This window comes from Bubalus kerabau, chromosome 1, assembly GCF_029407905.1.
Source record: "Bubalus kerabau isolate K-KA32 ecotype Philippines breed swamp buffalo chromosome 1, PCC_UOA_SB_1v2, whole genome shotgun sequence".
Classification (NCBI taxonomy): Eukaryota; Metazoa; Chordata; class Mammalia; order Artiodactyla; family Bovidae; genus Bubalus; species Bubalus kerabau.
The window spans coordinates 4,569,968-4,578,583 of record NC_073624.1 but is presented as its reverse complement, the minus strand read 5'-3'; the positions used below and the strand labels follow the sequence as shown (position 1 = coordinate 4,578,583).

Genomic DNA, 8,616 nt, shown 5'->3' with positions numbered 1-8,616 from the left:
GTTGCTGATGTATCCCGTCTCCTAAAAACGCAGAACAGGGCTTCCCTGGTGGCTCAGTGGTGAAGGATCCAGCTGCCCACACAGGAGACACGGGTTCGGTCCCTGGTCCGGGAAGATCCCACACGCCACAAGGCAACTAAGCCCGTGCGCCCCAATACCAAGCCTGTGCCCTAGAGCCCGGGAGCCACAACTCCCGAAGCCCATGCACCTACGGCTCGTGCTCCAAAACAAGAGAAGCCATGCACTGCAGCTAGAGAGTAGCCCCCACGCTCTGCAGCTACAGAAAAAGCCCATGCAGCAATGAAGACCCAACACAGCCAGAAATTAAATACATTAATTAAATTTTAAAAAAATAGAATACTGGACCAGGTTGCCATTTCCTACTCCAGGGGATCTTCCCAACCCGCGTCCAAATCAAACCCGCATCTCTGGCTTCTCCTGTGTGAGCAGATGGATTCTTTACCACTGAGCCACCTGGGAAGCCCTTATTTTCGCCTAAGGCTCTCAACATTCTGTGAGGTAGGGCGTCTGGAATTCTTTCCTTCTAACCTCCCCCCTCATCCAAGGGCACCAAGATCCTGGGAGTTTGACATCTCCTCTGAGTGAGTGGATGGTGGAGTTGGGCCGGGATCTGGCCTCCCCTGACCCCACACCCCTGTCCTCCCCTTGGACCTACCTGCCGTGCCCCACCAACATCAGCCTTCCCAGAGCCTGGGTGAGTTTCCTAAACTTCCAGCCCCAGTGTCCACTCCTGTAAAATGAAGTCAGTGGGCAGGGGGCCTGTTGCCTAAGAGGGTCTCATCAAAATGTTAGCTTCGTCTCCCTTTGGGGGAGGGAGGGGTGCACTCAAAGATGTGGAGCAGACGCTGAATTCACATCCTGATGCCCAGTAAGGGGGGAAGAACTGGGAGCTGAGCCAGGGCATCTCGGGCGCCCGTGTTCACGGCATCTGTACGCACTTCTCTCACCCAGCCATGGTTGGGTCTCACCTGGGGGCCAGGGCTCCCAGTGCCCAGGATACTGTGGGAACTGGAACAGGAGCCTCTTCACCAGGAGCCTCCTTGTCAAGAGCTCTTTCTGCTCGGCGCGAAGAAGGAAAGTCAGCTCTGTCCACATTCTGCAAATTTCCCCCAAGGAAGCCAGATTGCTGGCCCCACTCCCCGTGCGTCTCCAGTCCCAGGGCCAAGAACACTCCTCAGCAGATGCACGCCGACCCCCGTTCCAGGCCCTCTAGAGAACGGCCTTGGTCTGGGCCGTGTGTCCAGGCTGTCTTCCTTGGCGGCCACAGAACGCGCGTCACACCTGCACCTCGCGGGGCGGCTCACCCTGGGTCTCCTTGACCTGTGGTTTCCAAGCGGAAGAGAACGCTCTGGTTTGCCAGGGACACCCATCTCCCTCGCGAACAAACGTTTGCATTCTCTCTTGTTCGATTGCTTCTAATGGAGGACACGGCCAGTCCCTTAGTCCCGGCTGAGTGCGCCAGAAGCCAGCCCCTGAGTGGAGGGCTGGATGGGTTTGATCTGGAAGAGGCGCCTCATCTGGTCTGATCCCCACATGACCCTGTGAGGGCAGCAGAGCCAGAGGGGCCTCTGAGCCTCGCTGACCAGGTGAGAGCACCAAGGTTCAAGAGGTGAAAGCGTCTGCCAAGGTCCTTGCCCATAAAAAGTGTGGGGTGGAGTCACGTCCAGCTTCTGCCAGCTCAAGGCCACCGTACCTCCTACAGCAGGACGCGGCTGAGGACGGAGGGGGCTCACCTGGGCTCGAGCACCCCAGCGGGTCCCTGCACACTCCTTGTTCTGTTCTCCTCCCCAACCCAGGCTCTCGTCTGTAAAATGAAGGGGAAGGGGTCTCGGCCACCAGCATCCCCTTGTCTGCAGCCATCCTGCCTTATTTTCCCAGACCAACCTGCCCCCCAAACCCACCTGCACTCCGCAAATCACTGGCTGCCCACTCCCCAGCCCCGCAGGCCAGCCCTTTATTTCTCTCACTGCCTGGCTAATGACGGGGAGACTGAGCTCGGGAACCGCCAAGGGGCACCTTGTGCTGGCCCAGTGAGACCCACAATAGCCCCTTTTTAAAAATGTATTATTCAATTTCATTTTTACAGAAATCATTGATTTCTTTTTTTTAAATGTGCTTATTTTTAATTGGAGGATAATTGCTTTACAATATTTTGTTGGTTTCTGCCACACATCAGCATGAATCAACCATAGGTGAACATGGGTCTCCTCCCTCGTGAACCTCCTTCCCACCTCCCACCCCATCCCACGCCTCTAGTCTTTCACAGAGCACCGGTTTGAGCAAACTCCCACTGGCTCTCTGTTTTGCATATGGTAATGTGCACGGTCCCTTGCTACTCTCTCTATGCGTCCCCCGCTCTCCTTCCCCCACTGTGTCCACGAGTGTGTTCTCTGCGTCTGCATCCCTATTCCTGCCTTTGCACATTCGTTTGTCAGTACCATTTTTCTGGATTCCATATATATGCATTAATATATGATAGTTCTTCACTGATTTCTTACATCAAATTCTGGCTGCCCTGAGTTTTTTTTAAGTAGTCAATTATTTGGGGCTGCACTGGGGCTTCACTGGTGCATGGGGCTTTCTCTAGTTGGGGCAAGCGGTGACTTCTCGTTGCAGTGGCTTCTCTTCTTGCAGAGCGTGGCCTCTAGGGCATGCAGTCTCAGTCGATGTGGTCCTCAGGCCTCGTCACCCTGTGGCACATGGAGTCCTCCTGGACCAGGGATCGAACTGGTGCCCCCTGGATTGGCAGGTGGACTCTCAACCACTAGACCATCAGGGAAGTCCAGCAGCTATTTTTGAATGAAAAAGAAAAGGGAAGAGACACCACCCACCAGCCTGTCCCCCAGGGCCAAGGAGGACAGCGCTGCTCCTACCCTCCAGCATCTCTGATGATGGACGGGCCATGGCCAGGTGTGGTCCTGCCCACCCAGGTGAAGAGATGGCCCTCCTTGTCCCCTGGCGTCTGAGGGTCCCACCCCATACAGTCTCCCTGGGGATCCTCTGTGAAGCCGAGGCTTCAATGCTCAGCCACGTGCCAACATCCCTCCAATCCCCAGAGAGCCTGCTGCTAACCATCTCTGTTTGGATGTCCTACACGAGTTTCAAGGCCAATCATTCTAAAGAACCTCTTTTCCCTTTGTGTCTGTTCCTTTGTGCTGGGGTTCCATTGGCAAGTGAGGTTTCATCCATGGGTGGTACCCGTCCATGGGTGGGTGTCAGTGATCTACTGGGGTGGCTGACAGTGTTACCTGGGGGCAGTGGTCCACTGGTGCTGGCAGAAGTGCCCAGTGCTGGAAAGGATCCTGGCTGGCCCTGAATTGGTCAGGCTCAGCATGCAGTCCCACTTACCCCACGTGACTACAGATGAGTGACCCAGCCTCCAGGCCTTTTACCTGAAGATGGTGATGCCAGCTCACCCAGGGGATGATGGCCTCAGTGGGGAAGTGTCAGCAGGGCAGAGAGAAGTTCCTGTAGCTGGGCCTTCTGCTGAACGGGGTCTGGCCTGGCCGATGGGGGCACGGCCCCAGGAGCTACCCTGGATGCAGAGACGACACGGGTGGCCGCCCGCACACAGGAGTCACAGCGGGCACCTGCCGAGGGCGTGAGCAGCCCTGCTGCGCGAGAGCCTTGGCTTCTAAACTGGTCTCTTCCTCTCTTTTGCAATTTTTATTTTTAATTTTTTTTTTGGCCGCATCACAAGGCTTTCAGAATCTCAGTTCCCCAGTCAGGGATTGAACTCAGGCCGTGGTAGTAGTGAGGAGTCCTAACCACTGGGCCACCGGGGAGCTCCCAGGCTGGTCTCTTCTACTGTCACTGCCACGGGCTTCTTCCTGACCTTGACCGTGGACTGTGTTCCAACCTCCGTCGCTCCTCAGCCTCACTTCCCATCTTCCCGAAGTGCATCAGTGGCCACAAGCCTCCCTCCCTCCAGGGCTCTGCTCCTGGCCTGCAGGGTCTGAGAGCAGCCTCCATGCCCCGCTCACCCGAGCAGGTCCATGCCCCGCCGCCAGCCCTTTGCCTCAGCCTGTCCCTCCTGCCGCCAGGCTCACCCGGTTTCACATTTAACTTTTCTCTCCTCGCCTTCCTCCCGAGTAGTGTCTCTTGCCCCCATGCTGGAAGCTTCCAGCAGCATCAGCTCTCAGAAGCCTACTGGGACCAGCTGGGTCTCTCCCCCAGATCCTCGTGTCTGCACCTGGTCCAAGTGACTTGCCTCACATTCAGCCATACCTTCCCTCCAGCTTTGATTTGGAGTAGGAAATGGTAGGACCCACTCCAGTTTTCTTGCCTGGGAAAGCTCGTGGACAGAGGAGCCTGGCAGGCTACAGTCCGTGGAGTCGCAAGAGTCGGACATGGCCGAGTTACAAAGGGGTAACCTTTCTCAGGGCACCTCCCGCCCCCGAGTCTCCCCACTTTCCAGCTTTGGTGCCCTTTGTGTATCCTGTGCCCCCTCCCAGGGCCTCTGCCTGCCCAGGTCCACTGCTCCGCTGTCTGACGGCTGTTAGAGTGCCTCTCTGCCACCCACAGCTCCGGGATCCCGAGCTCTGACCTGCCTTCCTGCAGGCAGTGATCTTCCCACCTCGTGGCTCCGGGGCTGGCATGCCTCTCTCCTCTCTTCCCTAGGCCTGGCTCCTCAGACCAGCAGGAGGGCCTTTGTCGTGCTGCCAACCAGGCCTTTCCCCTGCGGACCCTCCCCCAGACACAATGCCCGGGGTCTTCCCAGAGTCCCCGCCCACCTGCAAACCTCAGCCCCTTGAAGGATCGTCCTGTGCCTGGAGTTCCCATTCCTGCCGCTGCTCCAGGGCATCCTACTGGATCCTGTCTATCTGCATCTCCACTGCTTTGGGTGACCCCCCCGCAGCAGGCAGAGTTCCTCCGAGAGGGACCGCCTTCCCCCACCCTGCCAGACACAGTCCCTCCTGAGCCCTGCGGGGCCAGACCAGAGCAGGGGCTCAGGGCGCACTGGTTCCATGCACAGACCTGAGAGGCCTGTGTGTAAGTAATTTTTAATACATTGAAACACATTAAAAATGCATTAGGAAAGCCAACCATTTAAAGAATTCCATACGGAATACTTTTCGGAAAATAAGAACCTCTTCTTAATGGGAATAATCATTCCATAATTCAAACAATGCCTGTGTTTGAATCTTCATCGACAATATTGCCTCTCTTAATAAAAAGAACATCATACAAAGACATTCTTTCTTGCCAGAAACTTTGTTCCCAGGGCAGTAATAATGCCTATGAATGGTTAGGCCAGAAAAATACAATGGGATATTAGCTAAAATTATGTTAAGTGTCCAAAAAAGCTATGAAGTCCATTTCCAGGTGTCTTTGCTGGAGGTAAGAGGTTAGGGCTGAGTCAGCACCAGCTACATAATTTAGAGCTTGGGACAAAATGAAAATGCGAGCTACTTGTTCAAAAATGATAAAGATTTATAATACACTCAACAGGAATCTGGGTTCATTGTAACAAGGGGCACAAAATTTGTGGGCTTCCTACGAATAAATATCCAACACGTGTGCCTCTGCCTCTCCACAGGGCTGCTAGGCAAGGCCAGTGGGACAGAGCTCAATATTGGAAGTGTTAAGTGGGGGAATTTGCCACTTAGAGCCTGTTTGGTGGCATGGGTGGACCAGGAGTAGTCTTGTAAAGGATTTGTTCCTTTGTGGCTCAGCTGGTAAAGAATCCGCCTGAAATGTGGGAGACCTGGGTTCGATCCCTGGGTTGGGAAGTTCTCCTGGAGAAGGGAAAGGCTACCAACTCCAATATTCTAGTCTAGAGAATCCCATGGGCTGTATAGTCCATGGGGTCGCAAAGAGTCAGACATGACTGAGCGAATTTCTCTTTGCAAGGAAAAAGAAAAAAATAGGTTCTAACTATAACCCATTCTGGAAAAGGCAAGACTATGGAAACAATAAAAAGACCAGTGGTTGCCAGAAGTTTGCAGGGAGATAATACACAGAGTACAGAAGTTTTTATGAGCAATGAAAATACTTCGAATGACATTATAATGAATATAGGTCATTATACTTTTGCCCCACTCCAGTACTCTTGCCTGGAAAATCCCACGGACGGAGGAGCCTGGAAGGCTGCAGTCTGTGGGGTCGCTAAGAGTCGGACACGACTGAGCGACTTCACTTTCACTTTTCACTTTCACTCATTGGAGAAGGAAATGGCAACCCCCTCCAGTGTTCTTGCCTGGAGAATCCCAGGGACAGGGGAGCCTGGTGGGCTGCCGTCTATGGGGTCGCACAGAGTCGGATATGGGGTTGCAGAGAGTCAGACACGACTGAAGCGACTTAGCAGCAGGATACTTTTGTCCAAACTGACAGGAATGTGCAACATTACCATCTTCATTAAAGTGAACCCTAAGATGAAAAAAACTGGTAAAGAATTTCAAGACAGTGAGAGCAGAGAGTTCAATCCAGGGTGGACTCCTTCTGAGCGTCAAAGCCCATGCCACTGTCCAGGGCATGTACCCACGAGGCAGGCCATTGACCAGGAAAGGAAGAGATTTTTTTTAAGTCTTTATTGAATTTGTTAAAATATTGTTTCTGGGTGGTTTTTTTTTTATGTTTTGATATTTTGGCCACAAGGTATGTAGGATCTCAGCTCCCCACCCAGGGGTTGAACCTGACCCTGTGTGTTGGACTGGACCACTAGAAAGTCCCAGGAAGGGATTTCTTCCAGGGCCCCAAGAGGGGAGTCCTGCCACGGCTGGGAAACTGCTGTAGGCACTCTTCTGTGGCTCTCATCCCTAGGTCGTGACGATGGCGAACGTCACGTGCCTTGAGGTGAGAGAGGGCTCCGAGCGGACAGCCTTGCCAACACCTTGCCTCTGCCCAGTGAAACTGATTTGACTTGTGACCTTCAGACCTGTAAGAGAATATATTCGTGTTATTTTAAGCCACTATTTTGGATAATATGTTACAGCAACCATGATGTTGTTGTTGTTAGTCTCTCAGTCGTGTTTGACTCTCTGTGACCCCATGGACCGCAGCACACCAGGCTTCCCTGTCCTTCGCCATCTCCCAGAGTTTGCTCAAACTCACATCCATTGAGTCGGTGATGCCATCCAACCGTCTCATCCTCTGTCGCCCCCTTCTCCTCCTGCCCTCAATCTTTCCCAGCATCAGATTCTTTTCCAAACAGTCAGCTCTTCAAATCAGCTAGCCAAATTGCAACAGCCACAGGAGACGAATACAGAGCTGGGGCCAGGACTGGACACCGGCTGTGTGGGCCCGTCTCGATTTCAGGGTCACTGGGGCAGCTTCTCCCTTCTCGATCGCAGTCTCTGCCTTTGGACGCCGAAGTGACTCTTCCGTCCCAGGTTTGCTGCCAAATCTCTCTGTGCAGGTGGCCTCCCTCAGCTGCACTGTCCAGGTACCACTCTGTGAGGTCGTCCACCAGGAGAAGCGAACAGAACAGAACCCCAGCCCCACGCCCTCTCCTCCCCCTGCATCGGGGGGCCTGGGTGAATGGCCCCCACCCATGCTGCGCTCACCCCGACAGACAGTCGGTCCCCGGGCCCCACCACGAGGTGGCTCTCCATGCGTCCACCACTACCTGGGCACTTCTCTCCCCTGGAAGCCTCCCGTGGCCCTGCTGCCCTGGTCCCACCTCCTTTCAGCTCATTCATCAAACAGGCACCTGTCCCTCCCCAGCTCAAAGTCGTCAGCCGAGAGCTCCTGGGAGCTGGTGCCCTCCCTCCCAGCCTCCAATCACTCCCACCACATGGACCACCAGCAGTCCCTCGCAGTCCCCAAGCTCACCCGTGCTCACCCCTGGGCCTTTGCACTGCCTCTCTCCCTCCCCCGCCTCCTGCGTGCCTGGCCGCTTCTATTTTTTGATCTCTGGCTAAAGGGGTGGTTTTGTGGCAGAGCAGAGAGGTCTGGGTAACCCGACAGCACGGGAATCTACAGGAACCTATTCTGCCTGCTGGAAGGGCTGTGAGCACCTGTGACATCAAGGTGAAAGAGACATCAGGTGGTGAGCAGGGGCACAGAGTGGTGGCGGGAGCTGCGGGGGTGACGCTGGTGGCCCTGGCCGGCCTGCTCCTTCTGCAGACCCGCCTGGCTGCAGTCTGCCCCTTCTGGGCATGCTCCTTTCCGCCCCCCATCACCGACACGCCCAGCACCAGAACGTAGGTCCCTGGCTGGCCGAGGTCTAGCCTGTTTCCAGCTGGCCGTCACCCACTCCCTCCCCCGGCCCCACCTACCGGAGCACAGACAGCCCCATCCTCATTGATCCGGCACGGGCCCCTCCCCCAGGACTCTGAATTCTGCAGGTGCTCTCCGCTTCCCTCAGGCATTGGGCATCCTTACCTGTGGGTGGTGGAGAGGGGAGGACAGGTGCAGAAGCTAAAAAGAAATGGTACAAATGAGCTTATTTACAAAGCAGAAAGAGACTCACAGACTTAGAGAATGAAATTATGGTTACCAGTGGGCAAGGGTGGAGCAGAGGGACAGTTAGGGAGTTTGGGATGGACGTGTACACACGGCTATATTTAAAATGGATCACCAACAAGGACCTACTGTAAAGCATATGGAACTCTGCTCAGTGTTATGTGGCAGCCTGGATGGGAGGGTAGTTTG

General features: G+C 54.7%; 1 pseudogene; it reads left to right on the top strand.

Annotated features, from left to right (window-relative positions):
• Positions 1-5,425: 5,425 nt before the first annotated feature.
• LOC129642642 (uncharacterized) lies at positions 5,426-5,540 on the top strand (annotated as a pseudogene).
• Positions 5,541-8,616: the final 3,076 nt, after the last annotated feature.